Source organism: Delphinus delphis, chromosome 1 (genome assembly GCF_949987515.2).
Source record: "Delphinus delphis chromosome 1, mDelDel1.2, whole genome shotgun sequence".
Classification (NCBI taxonomy): Eukaryota; Metazoa; Chordata; class Mammalia; order Artiodactyla; family Delphinidae; genus Delphinus; species Delphinus delphis.
Genome location: NC_082683.1, coordinates 67,899,455 through 67,918,541, shown reverse-complemented (window position 1 = coordinate 67,918,541; position 19,087 = coordinate 67,899,455). Strand labels below are relative to the sequence as shown.

General features: G+C 40.6%; 1 long non-coding RNA gene across 1 annotated transcript; it reads right to left on the bottom strand.

Annotated features, from left to right (window-relative positions):
* Positions 1 to 2,320: 2,320 nt before the first annotated feature.
* Positions 2,321 to 15,400, bottom strand: LOC132421059 (uncharacterized). Its single transcript, XR_009518491.1, has 4 exons — positions 15,336 to 15,400; positions 7,366 to 7,573; positions 3,409 to 3,448; positions 2,321 to 2,455 (listed from the first exon to the last, which is right to left on the bottom strand). It is a non-coding gene; the product is annotated as an uncharacterized lncRNA (long non-coding RNA).
* Between the last annotated feature and the right edge of the window lie 3,687 nt (positions 15,401 to 19,087).

Below are 19,087 nucleotides of genomic sequence, written 5' to 3'. Positions count from 1 at the left end.
AGGGATGGGGAAGGGTAAGCTGGGACAAAGTGAGAGAGTGGCATGGACTTATAAATACTACCGAATGTAAAATCGATAGCTAGTGGGAAGCAGCCGCATAGCACAGGGAGATCAGCTCGGTGCTTTGTGACCACCTAGAGGGGTGGGATATGGAGGGTGGGAGGGAGTCATGAGGGGGAGGAGATATGGGGATATATGTATAGCTGATTCACTTTGTCATAAAGCAGAAACTAACACACCATTGTGAAGCAATTATACTCCAATAAAGATGTTAAATAATAAAACTAAAAAAATAGATTAAAAAACTAAAACTATAGTTTCCATATGATCCAGCAACCCACTCCTTAGCATATTTCCAGACAAAACTGTAATTCAAAAAGACACATGCACCCCTATGTTCATAGCAATACTATTCACAATAGCGAGCTTCCCTGGTGGCACAGTGGTTGAGAGTCCGCCTGCCGATGCAGGGGACCCGGGTTCGTTCCCCAGTCCGGGAAGATCCCACATGCCACGGAGCAGGTGGGCCCGTGAGCCATGGCCACTGAGCCTGTGTGTCCGGAGCCTGTGCTCCGCAACAGGAGAGGCCACAACAGTGAGAGGCCCGCGTACCGCAAAGAAAGAAAACAAAAAACAAAAACAAAAACTATTCACAATAGCCAAGACATGGAAACAACCTAAATGCCCATCGACAGATGAATGGATAAAGAAGATGTGGTACATATATACAATGGAATACAGCTCAGCCATAAAAAAGAATGAAATAATGCCATTTGCAGCAACATGGATGGACCTAGATATTATCATACTAAGTGAAGTAAGTCAGAAAGAGAAAGACAAATACCATATGATATGAGTTACATGTGGAATCTAAAATATGACGCAAATGAACTTATCTACAAAACAGACTCACAGATATAGAGAATAAACTTGTGGTTACCAAGGGGGAGAGTGGAGGGACTGGATGGATTGGGAGTGTGGGATTAGCAGATGCAAACTATTAAACATAAAATGGAAAAAAAACAGGTCCTACTGTATAGCACAGGGAACTATATTCAATATCCTGTGATAAGCCATAATGGGAAAGAATATTAAAAAGAATATATATATATATATATATATATGTATGTATAATGGAATCACTGCTGTACAGCAGAAATTAACACAACGTTATAAATCAACTATACTTGAATAAAAAAACACTCATAGATACAGAGAACAGATTGGTGGTTGTCTGAGGCAAGGGTGGAGGGTGAAAGAAAAGGGTTAAGGGAGTCAAAGTTACAAACTTCCAGTTATAAAAAATAAGTCATGGGGATGTAATGTACAGCATGGTGGCTACTATTGTACTGCATATTTGAAAATTGCTAAGAGAGTAAATCTTAAAAGTTCTCATCACAAGGGACTTCCCTGGTGGTCCAGTGGCTAAGAGTTTGTGCTCCCAATGCAGGGATAGGTGTGATATTAAAAGAATATGGTCAAGGACAGGAATAAAGACAGAGACGTAGAGAATGGACTTGAGGACACAGGGAGGGGGAAGGGTAAGTTGGGACAAAGTAAGAGAGTGGCATGGACATATATACACTACCAAATGTAAAATAGAGAGCTAGTGGGAAGCAGCCGCATAGCACAGGGAGATCAGCTCAGTGCTTTGTGTCTACCTAGAGGGGTGGGATAGGGAGGGTGGGAGGGAGGGAGACACAAGAGGGAGGGGATATGAGGATATACATGTGCATATAGCTGATTCACTGTTATACAGCAGAAACTAACACAACATTGTAAAAAAATTATACTCCAATAAAGATGTTAAAAAAAATTATTGTAAGTAGCAAACCCCTTTTGGAAGAAAGTAGCTACAGACATTTACCTGGTCATATCTGCAGACTACCTCTAGATGCACAGCTATATTTTCTCAGGCTTGTGCCAAAGACCCCGTGGTGGGTGGAGTAGGAGAATGAGTCACCACCAGGATAGTCATCCAAAGAAAATTCTGTGCCAGGAGTGAGCAAACCATCGACTGGGAAGTGATGCAGAAGGTCCAAGAGCCAAAAGAGTTTAATTGAGCTAGGACTCAAACTGGAACAGTCAAGCAGACAGAAAGCCAGAGAAACGGAGTCTAGGTCCAAACCAGGCTGTCAGAGATGAGATCAAGATCCGAGAACTTAAGGACAATATAGAAACTGAACTTAACACAACCCAGCAGAACCCTGCCAAACAATAGGCAAGGACCCCTAGTACCTTAATTGAAAATCTAAAAAGTATTGTTACACAATGCAGCTTTTATTTGAACACTAAAAGTAGCCCTAAATTTTTTACAAGCGTGGCTAACGGAAAAGAATTCTTCTTCTTGTAGAGATTTTTTTAAAAAATTAATGTAGCAGTGGTAGTTGAAAACAAAACCTTGAAGATCAATTTTTGTCATAGAATGAAGAATTACCCTCTGTTCCATGGTGTTCTATAAATCAATGGAGAAAAGAATACTGTTTAATATTAAATAACTCCGATGGCATGAAATTCAAAATAGTCACTTTTCTTTGAGAAAGTAAGGTTGGTTTGTTTCTTTGTTTTAATTCCCCAGTGTCAGCACTGTGACTCAAATTCAGGGGACCCCTCAATACACATATGACAAGTAAATGAAGGACAGTTTTGTGTGTCTGGCCCATAAAGCCTTCCTTTGTCCTCATTTCTCAGTGAAATTATAATCTCTTTCTAATCTGAAATTTCTTCAAAACTATATCAAAAGTGAATTTTTCACTCTGAAATTTCTGTATAAAACTAATCAGGGCAGAAAGATTGGATTCCATGAAATTTGTTTCTAAAATGGCTCAATAGAAAAAGAAATGTTTCATAGGGATGTGCTTTAAGCTTCAATCTTTAGTGATGATTCATTCCAGTTTCAGAACATACACCTGCAATGTTGGCATCTTGGACAGAAATTGCTGCTTCAGAATCTGTCACTCTATTGCTCCTCATGCTAGACTCAACAAGAGGTGGAATTACTGGTACAAATAACTATTACATGGGACTACAGTAATTAGAAAGCTGTTGGTTTGTAATTGACAGTTCATTTCAGTTCTTTCATAGTCAGCGAAGACGTAAAATGAAAATGATTTCACATTTGACAGGTTAGGTTGTTTCTTGTTAATAGAGTGTAATAACACAGGAGGGCAATATTTGGATAAACTAAGAGGTATATAAGGGGCCTGCATTTGTTCATTAATACATTTTATAACAAATGTAGATCTTGCAGGAAAAACTACTCTGCAGTGAAAACAAATTATTTGTTAGAGGTAATTGTTTCAAGAAGCCAACAACTGTCAGATTGAATTTCTACTCTTTCAATCTGCTTTTCTGCAGATCTTCCTAAAACCTCATTCTTTAAAAAAAAAATAATAATAATTACTCAACTCAGTGAGAAGGAAAATGTTTCACTGTGGGTAGTTTAGACCTGGAAAGAAACAGAAAACAGGTTATTTTCATGGCAGGCCTTTGTTTAAGAAACAAATTCTTAAAATATTTGTGAAGAAACACATTACTCTTAGACATCAATCAGAAATCAACATGTCAGGAACTGTCACTTCCTGCCAAGACGGAGTAACAGGGACCAGTTTACCCTTCCACCTTAAACAACTAGAAGACCAAACAAAATATATGGAAAAAAATGATTTTCAGACATTGGACAACAGGCGTCATGAGACTTGATCCCTGGGAAAAGAGAAACAGATAAGTCCTAGAAGAAGTTCCAGGCTGCAGCACAGAGCATGTGTGACCCAGACAGAGATCAATGGTATCACTGGACTGGGGAGACAGAGATTAAAATATAGGGAGGCCAAGGAAGCTAGAGTGTGTAGGAGAAGCACCCCAAAGACAAGAGAGCTGCAAAGAGAGAATGCAGAGGGGTCTATTCCAATCTTGACAATTACAATGTGACTATTTCAGCATGCATGAAACAAAACTGCCCCAGGCCAGGCAAAGAACCAATAGACCAAACGATTCCTTGAACTCACACAGGGCTGGGAATATTTCGTGTTCCCACCAGCCAGAATGGAAAGATGTCCTAATAGGCAAGGTATTGTGTAAAGCCTTCAGAAAGGTATCACCTCAGTAGTGAAACTAAATTATACCTAGACTAAATACAGCTTTTGGTCTGCCCTAGTAATGGTTAAAAGCAAGCCTCCAAAGGATCACACTTTTTTTTTTTTTTTTTTTTTTTTTTTTTTTTTTGCGGTACGCGGGCCTCTCACTGTTGTGACCTCTCCCGTTGCGGAGCACAGGCTCCGGACGCACAGGCTCAGCGGCCATGGCTCACGGGCACAGCCGCTCCACGGCATGGGGTCACACTTATTTTAAGTAACTTAACTTCATACAAGAACAAAGTCTGACACCATTGAAAGGAATATAACCAAAGCTAGCACCCAATGACATAAAATTCCCAAAGTCTGGCACCCAATCAAAAAATGCCAGTAATACATTTACCAGAGAGAAAGGGGGCTGGGAGGTGGTCAACTGGGGTGAAGGGGATCAACTGTACAGTGACGAATGGTAACTAGACTTTTGAGGGTGATCACTTTGTAGTGTATACAGATGTCGAATTACAATGTTGTACACCTGAAACTTACATAATAAAAAAAAATAGTACTATATGACACACAGAAGAAAAATCAAACAATAGAAACAGATCCAGAAATTATAGAGATGATGGGATTAGCAGAAAAGGACATTAAAATAATTATATAACGACACTTCTCATATCTCTTTCTTCGTGGTCCTCAAATTGTTTCACACCTTCTCATTCTCTAGTTGCCCCAAATCTCTCCCTCATCACCTCCTAGCCCACATGGTCTGTCTCTTCTCCCCACACCCCCCACCCCCAATTTACCCTCCCTGCCAATTCTCTGGTTCTAAATCACAAAAATCTAAGAACAATTCAACTCTAGACAGGGGAATACAGAGGGCTGGGGCAGGGCAGTGAGCCTGGAAACATTCTCATAATTTTAGCCTCTCTGTTCGTACAGATCCAAGTGGAGACAGTGAGTGTTTTTCTGAGGTCAAGTGAGGTTTACTATTTTCTCTCGCAGTCCAGTCAGCACTCTGTGGCCTTAGCTCTGCTCAAAGATCCAGGCAGAAACAGTGGTAAAAAATTGTTTTGGATTTTAATACAATTTAACCCCCAGTGGAAGAGGAGGTACGGTTAAGCCCAAATCAGGGTGGCAGAAATGCTTTCTCAAGTGGGAAAAGGAGGGACTGACAAACCTGCGTTTGGGAAATATCAGCTCTGCCCACCACCCCCATGTTAGCTCCACATGTAGGAGGTAATGTTTTTAGACCCAAGTCAGGGGCTCTTGGGGTCTTCCTGCCTCAGTGGAGCTTAGGCCCATACGCATAAGGCAGGAAGAGTTAGCCTTCAGTTCAAGGTAGCAACTGAAATGTTCTTCTTGTTTCCTATCCGTGCCAAGCCTAGGTGAGATTTTTAATTAGGTAAAAACTGAAAACCTCTCCCTCCCATAAAAGCACCCTTTTCCTTTCTTCTAATAGCTGTATCTTTGTCCCAAGTGTTCATATTCCCACAAGTTCCCATTCTTGTTCCTAGATGGCTGTTGGAATAAACTCCACTATGATAGGGACAGATAGCAGGTTAATCCCTATGTAGAGATGGGCCTTTCCCTTCTTCACAAAGCCTTTCTACACACATAGCACTCATCCCCACAACAATTTGTGACATGGACATCATTATTACTGTTTTACACTTAAAGAAAAAGGTTCAAAATTATTAAATGAAGACAGAGCCAGGCTTCAGGGCAGAGGATCCCAGACATGAGTTGGAAAGCTAGCATTTGCTTTCTGTCCCTGCAGTTACAACCTGTGACAAATCAGTTAAGTACTCTGAGCCCTCTTTTCTGAAGAAGGCAGAAGGTTGTCTGCTTCACAGTTTTGTTGCCAGGATTACATTTTTAATTCAGGCAAGAGGCTTGGCAAACATCAGCAAATGCCACTTTGGAGCCCGTTGGAGGTCACAGGTCACAGGGTCAGTAGGGTCCTCAGGGTCCCCTTTCTTGAAGCTGCCTGTGACACTGACAGGCTGGTGCAGAGCTGGGTGGGTGTGGCCTGGAGCTCTGCTCCTAGCGTGGGATTCCATCCACCTCTCTCTTTACGGGACAGGCACGAGCTCATCCTTGACAGGGGAGAAGAACACCTGGGTTCACGCAGCTGGCAGCGTGAGCATAGATGCCAACTGGTTAGGAGTGGGAGGAAACGAGCTGCCCCAAACCTGGAAGCCTTGGAGGACCAGGTGCTAAGGGCCCAGCTAATTCAGGTCACACAGCTCTGAATCAGTCTCCAAAGCAACTCAAGGAACTAATTGCACTGCCTGTCTCCACAATAAAATATCGGTAAAGACTCATGCACACTACAAATCATTGATGATTTATACTGACATTCCTGTTCTACATTTAAAACTGGTCCTTGGAACTAGCCACGAAGCATACAAAATGAGATAAATGGGTGTTTGGAGATAAAAGTAACCCCTCAGTCCCAACTTCTGCTCTTGCTGCCCTGGGCTTTAGAAGCTTGATAACATCGGGTTTGTATCTGTTGTTGTTAATCTTTTGGGCCCATTAACCCCTTTGAGAATGAGGCAAGCTATTGACTCTCAAGCCTGGAAAAGCACATATATACATATGCTCACCCCAAAATTGCATATAATTCCAAGGGATTCCAGGTAGATCCCAAGTTTCAAATCCTGTGAGATAGTTAACTAGACCCCTTCTATTAGAAGAAAACTGAGTCCCAAAGGAGTCAACTAATTTTCCCAAGGTAGTGAATTGATTAACAGAAAGGTGAACCCAGATCCTGTGACTCCAAATGCAATGATTTTCATACCGCCCACTCAGGTTTACCTCAGCGCTCCACAAACAACCCAACCATAGATTGGGCTCTTCTGCCATCTCACTTCCCAGGTGCTTTAGAAAGGTGAGAGTCACCTGTAGGCAGTGACTGCATCTATCACTTTCTGTGGGTACAATCACTCAAATTCCTGGCATTGGTTTATTTATTTACAAATATTTACTAAGCCTCACCTACAGGCCTGGCACTATAGGCTTCAGGGATACAGAGCTGAAGAAATATATATATGTATCATCACTGCCAGCATGGAGCTTACGATCAAGTTTGCTACCTCACCTCTGAAAGGTAGCAAACCCCTAAAATGGTCATTTGTTTCTATAGTACTCTGTATATTATAAGAAAAGTTATAAAATAACCATAACTTTCAACACTGAAATGTGTGCGTGCGCATGTATTTTATATGTGTATATTATATATATAGTCAATAAGCTTTGAGCTAGTTCACTGACATATATATGTTACCTTAAAACAGATGTTGTTGGGGGCTTCCCTGGTGGCGCAGTGGTTGAGAGTCTGCCTGCCAATGCAGGGGACACGGGTTCGTGCCCCGGTCTGGGAGTATCCCACATGCCGCGGAGCGGCTGGGCCCGTGAGCCATGGCCGCTGGGCCTGCGCATCCGGAGCCTGTGCTCTGCAACGGGAGAGGCCACAACAGTGAGATGCCCGTGTACTGCAAAAAAAAAAAAAACAGATGTTGTTGGTAATTAATGGTAAAATGTGATTGATGGGTTGGTTAGATATTTTTTTTAATTCTCAAAAGTAAACTAATTGGCTTGACCTCACTGGAAAATATAATTTAAAAGACATTTTGAACAACTTGTCCTCATGATTCCAGACTCTCTACAAATTTATTATTCAATAACTATGATATTATGATCACACGTTACTCGAAAATATTGTTTTTGAGAGTGGTGTGGAAGGAAAATGGCATGCTTGAACGGGGTAATCGCACTCCACTGCCAGCTGGAATCTTTTGGAAATTAAAAAAGCTGTTAGCTCAGTTTCATTTTTAATTGATCAAGACACACTAGGTTGCCACAGTAACCAAAATTCCAGAGACTTAAGACAATACAAGTTTATTTCTTGTTCAGACAGAGCCCATGGCTGGTGCAGAGTACTCTCCAGGGCACCTGGTCCCCATGTGTTGGCTGGGTACTCCTGGCTGCTTCAGTGTAATGGCATCTCCATCTCAACATGTATCTCCACAACTGCCAAAGTGAAGGGAAGGGAGCGCACGCAAACACACCCAACTCGTAAATATTTCCCCCCCAGACAGTCCCTTGCCTCATGTTTCATTGGCAATAGCAGGCCACATCGCCACACCTAGCTTCCCAAGGAACGGTCCCGCCCATGTGGCCAGAGAGAAAAGGTACGAATCAGATGCCAGTGCACAGAAGTAATATCTACCATGCATAGCTGCAGACATAACATCAACAACATGATTCCACAAATAGTTTTCAATGTGGAAAGTTTAACTGAAACTATTTTTCTTTGTTTTGCTAAAGTAAGGAAGATAATATATCAGCTTTTTTTTAAATTTTAACGTTTAGTAGTATGTTAAGTGACTGTCCACACGTGGAATGTCATATTTTACTTATTTCTAATGTTTCCATTAGATTAAGTCTAGATTAGAGAAGCCACCACGTCGTATTCATTCTGAAGTAAAACTCACAGATTCACACAGCATGTGCCCAAAGTCAAAATCTAGTGGTCACATGTGAGTGTCAATTCTCTGTCTGGTTTCCAAGTCTAATTTCACTCCCACTCACCAGGGATTGGATTAACCTTTGGGGACTGCTTGCCATTCCAGGGATAATATGCCCATCTCAGAAGGTTAACATGATTAGCAAATTAAATAATAAAGATGAAAATGTTGTTAAATCTCTAAATCAAAATAAAAGTATTGTATTATTTAAAATATGTGTAATTTGAAATATGCATAATTAGACTTGGCAAAAAGAAAAAAAACCCTGCCCTAAATTTATATTCCAAATAACATGTCAGTCAAAATAGCTGATTTAGCTCTCACATCATAATATCCAGAGATATGAAAAAGAGTTTTGGTAGGGTTTTTGATAATGTTAGATTATTGCTTAGTTTCTAATCTTATTATCAACTGGGCATATCCATTCAAGTTCTTAAAGAACCCTAATGAGTATCATTTATGGAATCCCTTCTATGAAATCACTCTCATTTTTGGCTCCCAGAAAAACGCATGAGGTGGTCCAAAGTGCAGAATCACCCAAATTAAACCCATCTGCTGATACTATGATAATAGAGCTTACCTGGATTTTAAAGGGAAAAACAATCAGGGTTTTACGTAAATACATCTTATTCTAGAAATGAGAAGGGCATGCGTTCATGTTAACCAGACTGTTTGGCTTTGCATTTAATGTCCACATATGTGAATTGTCTCGTTACATAAAATCTCATTTTAAAACTAAATATTTGTCTAATGTCACTATGTTTAATAATAGATTCAAGCAAAAATGAGAAGGAGAAAGAGAGGAGAAGGGGAAGAAGGAAAAAGGGAGGAGGAGGAAGAAATAACAACAGTTTGAGATGTGGCGAGTAATCAGTCTGATGGATAAACTCCTATTTGAAGTGTATATATGTGTAATCTTATCACCAGATATATGTAGAAATTTCTTTCCCGGACACTAATATTGAAAATATTCTTATCCTAGTAAGGAACAATGCAACAAGCCAAAAACAAAATCCCAGACCAACAGAAAACGTTATAACTATCTGAAATAACTCATTACCAATATTATTTAAGGTAAGAAGGTAATTTTCTTCCATAAAATGCCCTCTCCACCTCTCCCCATTTTGCCCTCTCTGACTGGACAGGACAATGTTCCAGAATGAAGTTTCCTTTCTGGAACAGCCTTTTTTTTTCAGTTGGAATACAGTTGAAGTACAGTATTATGTTAGTTTCAGGTGTACTACATAATTACTTGACATTTGCATACATTATGAAGTGATCACCACAATGTCTAGTAACCATCTGTCCCAATACAAAGTTATTACAATATTATCGACCATATTCCTCATGCTGTACATTACATCCCTGTGACTCATTTATTATATAACTGGAAGTTTGTACCTCTTAATCCCCTTCACCTATTTCCTCACCCTTCAGCCCCCCTCCCCTCTGGCAGTCACCTATTTGTTCTTTGTATCCATTAGTCTTTTTTTCATTTTGTTTGTTTGTTTTCTTTTGTTTACTTTTTATTTTATATTGGAGTACAGTTGATTAACAAAGTTGTGTTAACTTCAGGTGTACCACAAAGTGATTCAGTTATGCATATACATGTATCTATTCTTTTTCAAATTCTTTTTCCCAATTAGGCTGTCACAGAATACTGAGCAGAGTTCTCTGTGCTATACAGTAGGTCCTTGTTGGTTATCCATTCTAAATACAGCAGTGTGTACAGAGTTAGGGAGTTTGGAATTGACATGTTTTGTTTTTTTTAGACTACACACATATGAGATCATTCAGTATTTGTCTGACTTATGTTAGCATAATACCCTGTAGATCCATCCATGCTGTCACAAATGGCAAGATTTAATTTTTTATGGCTAAGGAATATTTGTGTGTGTGTGTGTGTGTACGTGTGTGTATCTCACATCTTCTTTATCCATTTATCTATTGATGGACACTTAGGTTGCTTCCCTAACTTGGCTATTGTAAATAATGCTGCAGTAAACATAGGGGTTCAGGAAAATACCCACTTTAGGCAAATACCCATGACTGAAATTTCTGGATTATATAGTAGTTCTATTTTTAATTTTTTGAGGAAACTTCATAAGGTTTTCCATAGCGACTGCACCAATCTACAATCCCATCAACAGAGCACAGGGGTTCCATTCAATCCACATTCTCACCAACATTTTTTATTTGTTGGTGTTTCTTTGTTTTTGGGGTTTGGGTTTTTGGGGGGTTTTTTTGTTTGGTTTTTTGTTTGGTTTGGTTTTTTGATGATAGCCATTCTTACAGGTGTGAGGTGATATCTCATTGTGGTTTTGATTTGCATTTCCCTGATGATTAGCGATGTTGAGCATCTTTTCATGTGTCTGATGGCCTTCTATATGTCTTCTTTGAAAAAAATTGATGCAAGTCCTCTGCCCATTTTTTATTCAGGTTGTTTGGGTTTTTTTGATGTTGGGTTGTATGAGTTCTTTATATATTTTGGATATTAACCCCTTATTGAATATATCATTTATAAATATCTTCTCCCATTCAGTAGGCTGACTTTAAGTTTTGTTGATAGTTTCTTTTGTCGTGCAAAGCTTTTTAGTCCCATTTGTTTATTTTTGCTTTTGTTTCCCTTGCCTGAGGAGACATATCCAAAAAATATATTGCTAAGACCAATGTCAAACAGTATACTGACTATGTTTTTTTGTTTTTTGGGTTTTTTTTTTGCTGTACACGGGCCTCTCACTGTTGCGGCCTCTCCCATTGCAGAGCACAGGCTACGGACGCGCAGGCTCAGCGGCCTTGGCTCACGGGCCCAGCCGCTCCGCGGCATGTGGGATCCTCCCGGACCGGGGCACGAACCCGTGTCCCCTGCATCGGCAGGCGGACTCTCAACCACTGCGCCACCAGGGAAGCCCCTGACTATGTTTTCCTTCTTCTTTCTCTTTTTTGTATGTGTATCTATTACAGGTTTTTGGTTTGTGGTTACCAGGACATTCATATATAACAACATATAAATACACGTGATTATTCTAAGTTGATGATCTCTTAAGTTTGAACACATTCTAACAACCCAGCATTTTTACTCACCCCACCATGTTTAACGTGTTTGATCATATTTTACATCGTTTTGCTTTGTGTTTCCTTTAACTACTTATTATCGATATAGATGATTTTACTACTTTTGTCTTTTAACCTTTCAACCAGCTTTATAAGTGGTTGATTTACTACCTTTACTGAATATTTGCCTTTACCAATGAGATTTTTCCTTTCATAATTTTCATATTTCTGGTTGTGTCCTTTTCTTCTCTGCTTAGAGAAGTCCCTTTAACATTTCTTGTAAAACCAGTTTAGTGGTGCTGAACGCTTTTAGCTTTCGCTTACCTGTAAAACCCTTTATCTCTCCCTCAAATCTGAATGGTGGCCTTGCCACCACTAATCATACTGAATGATTAGAGTATTCTTGATTGTAGGTTCTTTCATTACTTTGAATGTAACTACCATTCTGGCCTGCAAACCCTCTGTCGAAAGGAAGCTGATGGTCTCAATGGATATTCCCTTGTACATTGCTTGTTTCTTTTCTCTTGCTGCTTTTAAGAATCTCTCTTATTTTTGTCATTTTAATTATAATGTGCCTTGGTGGGGATTTCTTTGGGTTGATCCTGTTTAGGACTCTTAGTGCTTCCTGGACCTGGATGTCTGTTCCCTTTCCAAGGTTAGGAAAGTTTTCAGCTATTATTTCTTCAAATAAGTTCTCTGCCCCTTTCTCTCTCTCTCCTCTCCTTCTGGGATGTCTACAATGCAAATGGGAGTACACTTGATGTTGTCTCAGAAGTCTCAAACTATCTTCATTTCTTTTCATTCTTTTTTCTCTTTCTGTTCAGCTTGGATGATTTCTATTATTTTGTCTTCCAGAGCACTGATCATTCCTCTGCATCATCTAATCTACTGTAGATTCCTTCTAGTACATTTTTTATTTCACTTATCATATTCTTTAGCTGTTTTGTCCTTTATATTTTCTAACTCTTTGCTGAAATTCTCACTGTGTTCACCCATTCTTCTCCCCAGTTCATTGAGCATCTTTATGACCATTGCCTTGAACTCCTTATTGGGTAGATTGCTATCTCTTCTTTGTTTACTTCTTTTTATGAGGTTTCGTCTTGTTTTTTTGTTTGGAACATACTTCTCTGTCTCTTCATTTTGCCTAATTCTCTGTGTTTATTTCTATGTATAGGTAGGTTGGTTATGTTTCCCAAACTTGAAGAAGTGGCTTTTCGTAGGAGATGTCCTATGGGGCCCAGCAGCATACTCCACTCTGGTCATCAGAGCTATACGCGTAGGGGACCCCTCTGTGGGTTGTATAGTCCCTTTTGTTGTGGTGGGGGCAACTACTGTATGTATACTGGTGGGCGGGGCTGCTGCCTAGCCCTGTTGGTTGCCAGGCCCTGCCTCGTGCAGTGGCTGCCAGCCCACTAGTGGGCAGGGCTGGGTCCCAGCACCACTGGCTGTGCAGCTCACAGGGTCTGAGGCTGATGCCAACTTGCTGGTGGATGGGGCCAGGTTCCAGTAAGTTGGGTGCATGCCTAGAAGGTGGCAGATGGGGCCAGGGCTGGTGCCAGCCCACTAGTGGGCAAGGCAGTGTCCCAGGGCTGCTGGCTGTGCAGCCTTTGCATGGGGTAGGGGTCTTAGCTTCCACCAGCTGTTGGGTGAGTAAGCCCCAGATGCCAATAGGCTAGAGGGAAGACTCCAAAATGGAGTTTGTCAGCACCAGTGTCCTTGTGGTAGAATGAGCTCCCAAAAATGGGTCCTGCCAGAGTCTATATCCCCTAAGGGAGTCCCAGTTGCCTCCTGCCTCTCCAGGAGGTTCTCCAAGATCAGCAAGTCAGTTTGACGCAGGCTCCTTTCAAATTTCTGCCTCTACCCTGGGTCTCAGAGCATGCGAGATTTTGTGTGCGCCCTTTAAGATCAGAGTCTCTGTTTCCTATAGCCACCTGGCTCTCCCGTATGCAAAGCCAGGTGTTCTAGGGGCTCATCCTTCCAGAGCAGAACCCCCAGGCTGGGCGACCCCATGTGGGACTCAGGCCCCTCACTCCTTGAGGAAAACCTCTGCAATTGTGATTACCCTCCCATTTGTGGGTCACCCACCCCAGGGGTGTGGGTCTTGACTGTAGTGCGTCTCTCTCCCTCCTACGTATCTCATTGTGGTTCCTTCTTTATATCTTTAGTTGTGGAAAATCTTTCCTGCTAGTCTTCAGGTCGTTCTCGTGGATAGTTGCTCTGTAAGTAGTTGTAATCTGGTGTTCCCAGCGAAGGAGGTGAGCTCAGGGTCTTCCTACTCTGCCATCCTGGCCACCCACCCTTGCACAGCCTTTCTTGTCTCTCTGTTTCCTACTAGATGTAAGCTTCTGAATGTGTTTTCATTCAGCCTTGTTATAAGAAGATCCATTCTGTATCAAACCAAAGAAACCAAATCTATACAGTGGCATGACATTACCATTCAACGTTCCATCAGGAAACATCATGTTAAAAGTTGATTATCACTCAAGAAGAATAAACACTAAAATTTTTTTTTAAATAATGCATAGTCCAGACTGAACTTGGAATCCTGAAAAACCAATGGAATGTTTCCTAAATATGTTTTTAATTTTGGTTACCAGAATACAATAGCATCTTACTAATGAGGCACATTTTTTCTGTAATCTATATGTGGAAACTCAGTTTTGTGAAATACTTTGACTCATCAGCTCTTTTTCTCCTTAGTATTTTTTGTAAAAGAAACACTGCACATATACACATACATAATGAGTAGCCAAAAACTGGTTCTGGCCCAGCCAGATATCAGTATGTTTGAAATTAACAGAGTTGGCATAAGGAAGCGAATATATGGAACGCACTGAATTGCCCATAGCCTAACAATTAAATTAATACAATTTCTCCTATGGCTACAAAGGTTTGAGCCAATCTGCAGATCCAGAAATTCAGCACTGTTAACAAGTATGCTCACCAAAGATAGCTTTGGTGGCAAATAAAACCCGGAAAAATAAACCACAAGACAGTTTGGAACTTGAACCTGAGATATAGCTTCTCAGCACCAGGGTGGTAATCCAGGCTTATCTTTAGAAATACACTTCCTACAAGGTGTACAACAATCCTGGCAAATGAGAACCTACAGCTATCAGATGGCACCGATCATCACTAGTAAATGTATTAAAATCTGGTCATGAAAGAACACTTACTTTTCACACCACTATGAACTTAGTGGAAGTTAGAATGATTTGGTTACTGTCCCATTTGTTTTCTGTTTTAAATCTCTTTAGATTAACTATCCTCTTAACGAGGAACAGGGCCTAACTCAAGCATAATAAATACAGTTTAAAGTTGGCTAGGAAAATTCCTTTTCCCCCAAAGTGATCTTCCTTCTGCCAATTTGCTGATCCCTCAAATTCCACTACTAGTCACTGGTCTGTGTTAAATGAAGCCTTCTCCCTCAGGAGCCCCTAAAATGGCAATTCCTGTAAGAAAGGTATCACACTGTGCCCTAACAAATTTTGGGTTGATTTGTGAAAGAGCTTTTTTTCTTTCCAGAAGAGATTAGCAGATTGCGAGCCAAAGTTTTGTTGGAACAGAGTCATGTTCATTCCTTACCTCTTGCTTATGGCCGCTTCATGCTGCAATAGCCAAGTCGAATAGTTGAGACAGAGAAAGTATGGCCCACAAAGCCTAAAATATTTACCATCTGGCCCTTTACAGAAGAAGTTTACCAATTCCTGACATAGAGCAATGGGCCCCTTGGGAACCTAGAAGTCAGGAGAAAAAGAAAGAGGAGCTGGGGTATTTGAAATAATAATGCTTTCCATTTGGGAACACTGCATTTAAGGGAGGATCTTAGCATAACTAATTCTCACAATATAATCTGCAGAGATAAATATCACAGGCTCTGGCACATGTAGGTGCTGAAGAAATATCTGTTGGCTAAATACATTCACTCATTTATTCATTCAATCAATAAATACATATCAGGGTATATGCCCAGTAGTGGGATTACTGGGTCGTATGGTAGCTCTATTTTTAGTTTTGTAAGGTAACTCCATACTTTTCTCCACAGTAGCTGTATCATTTGACATTCCCACCAACAGTGCAAGAGGGTTCCCTTTTCTCCACACCCTCTCCAGCATTTATTGTTTGTAGATTTTTTGATGATGGCCATTCCGACCAGTGTGAGGTGATACCTCATTGTAGTTTTGATCTGCATTTCTCTTATAATTAGTGATGTTGAGCATCTTTTCATGTGCCTCTTGGCCATCTGTATGTCTTCTTTAGAGAAATGTCTGTTTAGGTCTTCCGCCCATTTTTTGATTGGGTTGTTGTTTTTTTTTTTTTTTGATATTGAGTTTCATGAGCTGTTTGTATATTTTGGAGATTAATCTCGTCAGTTGCTTCGTTTGCAAATATTTTCTCGCATTTCGAGGTTGTCTTTCATCTCGCTTATGGTTTTCTTTGCTGTGCAAAAGCTTTTAAGTTTCATTAGGTCCCATTTGTTTATTTTTGTGTCTATTTTCATTATTCTAGGAGGTGAGTCAAAAAAGATCTTGCTGTGATTTATGTCAAAGAGTGTTCTTCCTATGTTTTCCTCTAAGAGTTTTATAGTGTCCAGTCTTACATTTAGGTCTTTAACCCATTTTGAGTTTATTTTTGTGTATGGTATTAGGGAGTGTTCTAACAGTGGTACATATGTATAAAGGAATATTACTCAGCCATAAAAAGGAATGAAATTGGGTCATTTGTAGAGACGTGGATGGAACTAGAGTCTGTCATACAGAGTAAGTCAGAAAGAGAAAAACAAATATCGTATATTAACGCATATATGTGGAATCTAGAAAAATGGTACAGATAAACCTATTTGCAGGGCACAAATAGAGACGCAGACATAGAAAACAAATGTGTGGACACAGGGCAGGAGAGGGGTAGGATGAATTGGGATATTGGGATTGACATATATACACTACCATGTGTAAAACAGATAGCAGTGGGAACCTGCTGTATAGCACAGGGAGCTCAGCTCGGTGCTCAGTGGTTACCTAGATGGGTGGGATGGTGGAGGGGAGGGAGGTCCAAGAGGGAGGGGATATATGTATGCATGTAGCTGATTCACTTCTTTGTACAGCAGAAACCAACACCACATTGTAAAGCAACCCCCCAATAAAATAAATAAATAAATAGATAAGTAAGTAATTATCAAGGGCTTACCAAGTGCAAGGCACTATTACTGGAGATGTGGAAAGAGCGCTAAGCCAGAAAAAAGTAACAAAACTATACTCTTAGAGCTTTCATTCTAGTGCAGGAAAACCAAAAGTAACCATATAATTATACAAATGATTTAATAATAACATGTTAGAGTAGAGGAAGAGTGAAGGGGTGCAATTTTTCAAAGCAGGCCTCCCTGATTCCAAGACATTTAACCAGAGACCTGAAAGAAGCGAGGAGAATCTGCAGGCTGGCTCTCAGGGAATTGCGAAGGCCTTAGGTGTAAGAAGCTTGGCTGGTCCCTAGAAGCCACTGTGGCTGGAGCACAGAGAGGGAAGGTCATAGCCACTCAGCGGTCAGAGAGGGAAGGTCATGGCCGGTCAGAGGTCAGCTGGGGACGCTGCACTTTGGGCCCTGAAGGCCATATTAAGAACTCTGGATTTTACTGTGAATAGTTTTAAGGAAAGGAGACACAATCTAACTTGTGTTTAGAACTGTCACTCTGCCTGGTGTATGGAGCACAGGCTGTAGGGAGACCGAATATATTCACAGACTGAACCAATAGCTATGAAAACAAACTGACAAAAAAACTTCTTCCACGCACTAGACTCTTTCTCTGTTGGGAAAAACCTCAATGAACTTGTCTGATTTTTAAGGTAAGTCCATACCCTCACCTCAGGCAGATCCCAGAAGGGAGAGGTTTAAACAGAAAACAGTGAAATTGGCCTTTATAATAAACTGACAGATTTTTAGGATTCCCCTGTAAGAAGGTACAGACACAGATTTGGGCTACTCTGATATGGGATAAAGGAAGAAGGTGCTGGAAGAAACAGTGGCCTGAGCCACTGAGAACTTGAACATAATGATGTCTAATATTCTATTTTAAGCTGTTTGCTTCTCTATGTTGGGATGTAATGACCCCACACACCCTCTCCACTGCCCCCCAAGCATTCACGAGTGTTTGGTGTCAGTGTAGTTTTGAGAAATTTTTTCTTAAAGAGGGATGAGAGGGAAGCAGGCTTCACCATAACCTGCATCAGGAGAAACCTATGCTCTCCCGTTCCCTCCATCAAAAAAATAAAATTACTCAAATAAAAATACTGGCGATGACATGCTTACATTATATATGTTAGGAAATCAAGATATTTTATGCAGACGTGTTTTAAGGGTCATTCCAGAGCACCAGAGGATTTATGGTCCGTCATCCAAGCAACTGAAACTTGGGTTTCATATGCAAATTCAAATTATGGAAATTGACGCATTAATAAGATAGGTGAACTTGCCAAAGTCATACAGCTGGTTACCTGGTAAAGCTGGAGCCCTAGGCCAGTTCTAATTCCGGGTCAAGTCCACCCCACCACAGCTGCTTGACCAGTACAACTTTTCCTAAGCCCAGCTATGCTGATGCTGTAGGGAGCCAGCTGTTCCCAATGACTCAGGCTACTTCCTGAGAGAAATTACTCACATAGGAAAGCAGGATAGCAGTCACTGCAAACAACTCTAAGACACTAATTTAAAGAGCCAGTATGCCTACCTGATGGGCATTCTCTAAGGTAAATAAATCCTCTGGGTCTAAATCTACCTTTAGCAGAAGCATGAACCCTTTCAATTCACTGATCCAGAAGTAGAAAATGAAAAGTTCAACCAGTCAAAATCAAGGGCGGGGGCAAAGGGGACCCATCTAAGGTCAGAGCTGCACAGGCCTATTCTGCTTGCCCTCAACCAAAGAAAAGATATAGCTAGACACATACCCACCACCCCTGGAGCAGGAGGCCTGAGGAATAATAACGTGCTCCCAAAAGAGAAGTCCCAAAATTAGACACATTCACTAGGAAAGGTCTTTATCATCTGCAGTGTATAAGAATTAATAAAATTCAGTACATTTTTAACTTTTTATAATCATCCATTACGAACATTTCAGATAAAAGAGTGAAACTGACCAAGTTTAAACCAACTTAATTTTAGAACCTGTATAAGTTAGCCTCTCTGATTTCATTACCAATAAAGAGATCACAATGCCTATTTTATCTGATGGTTTTCAGAATAAAGATAATGTATATATGGTATATAACACTGTGCCTGGCAAAGATGGCACTCAATAAGTGGCACCCATTATTAATAATTAATGATAATAATAATTACTTAAAGTAAGCAGAGCTGAGCCAATAGTGAGGCAGTGGTGAGGGCTCCCTCCTCCCGCATGATTTGTAGAGTACCCTAGAGTGCCTGCTAGAAACAGTC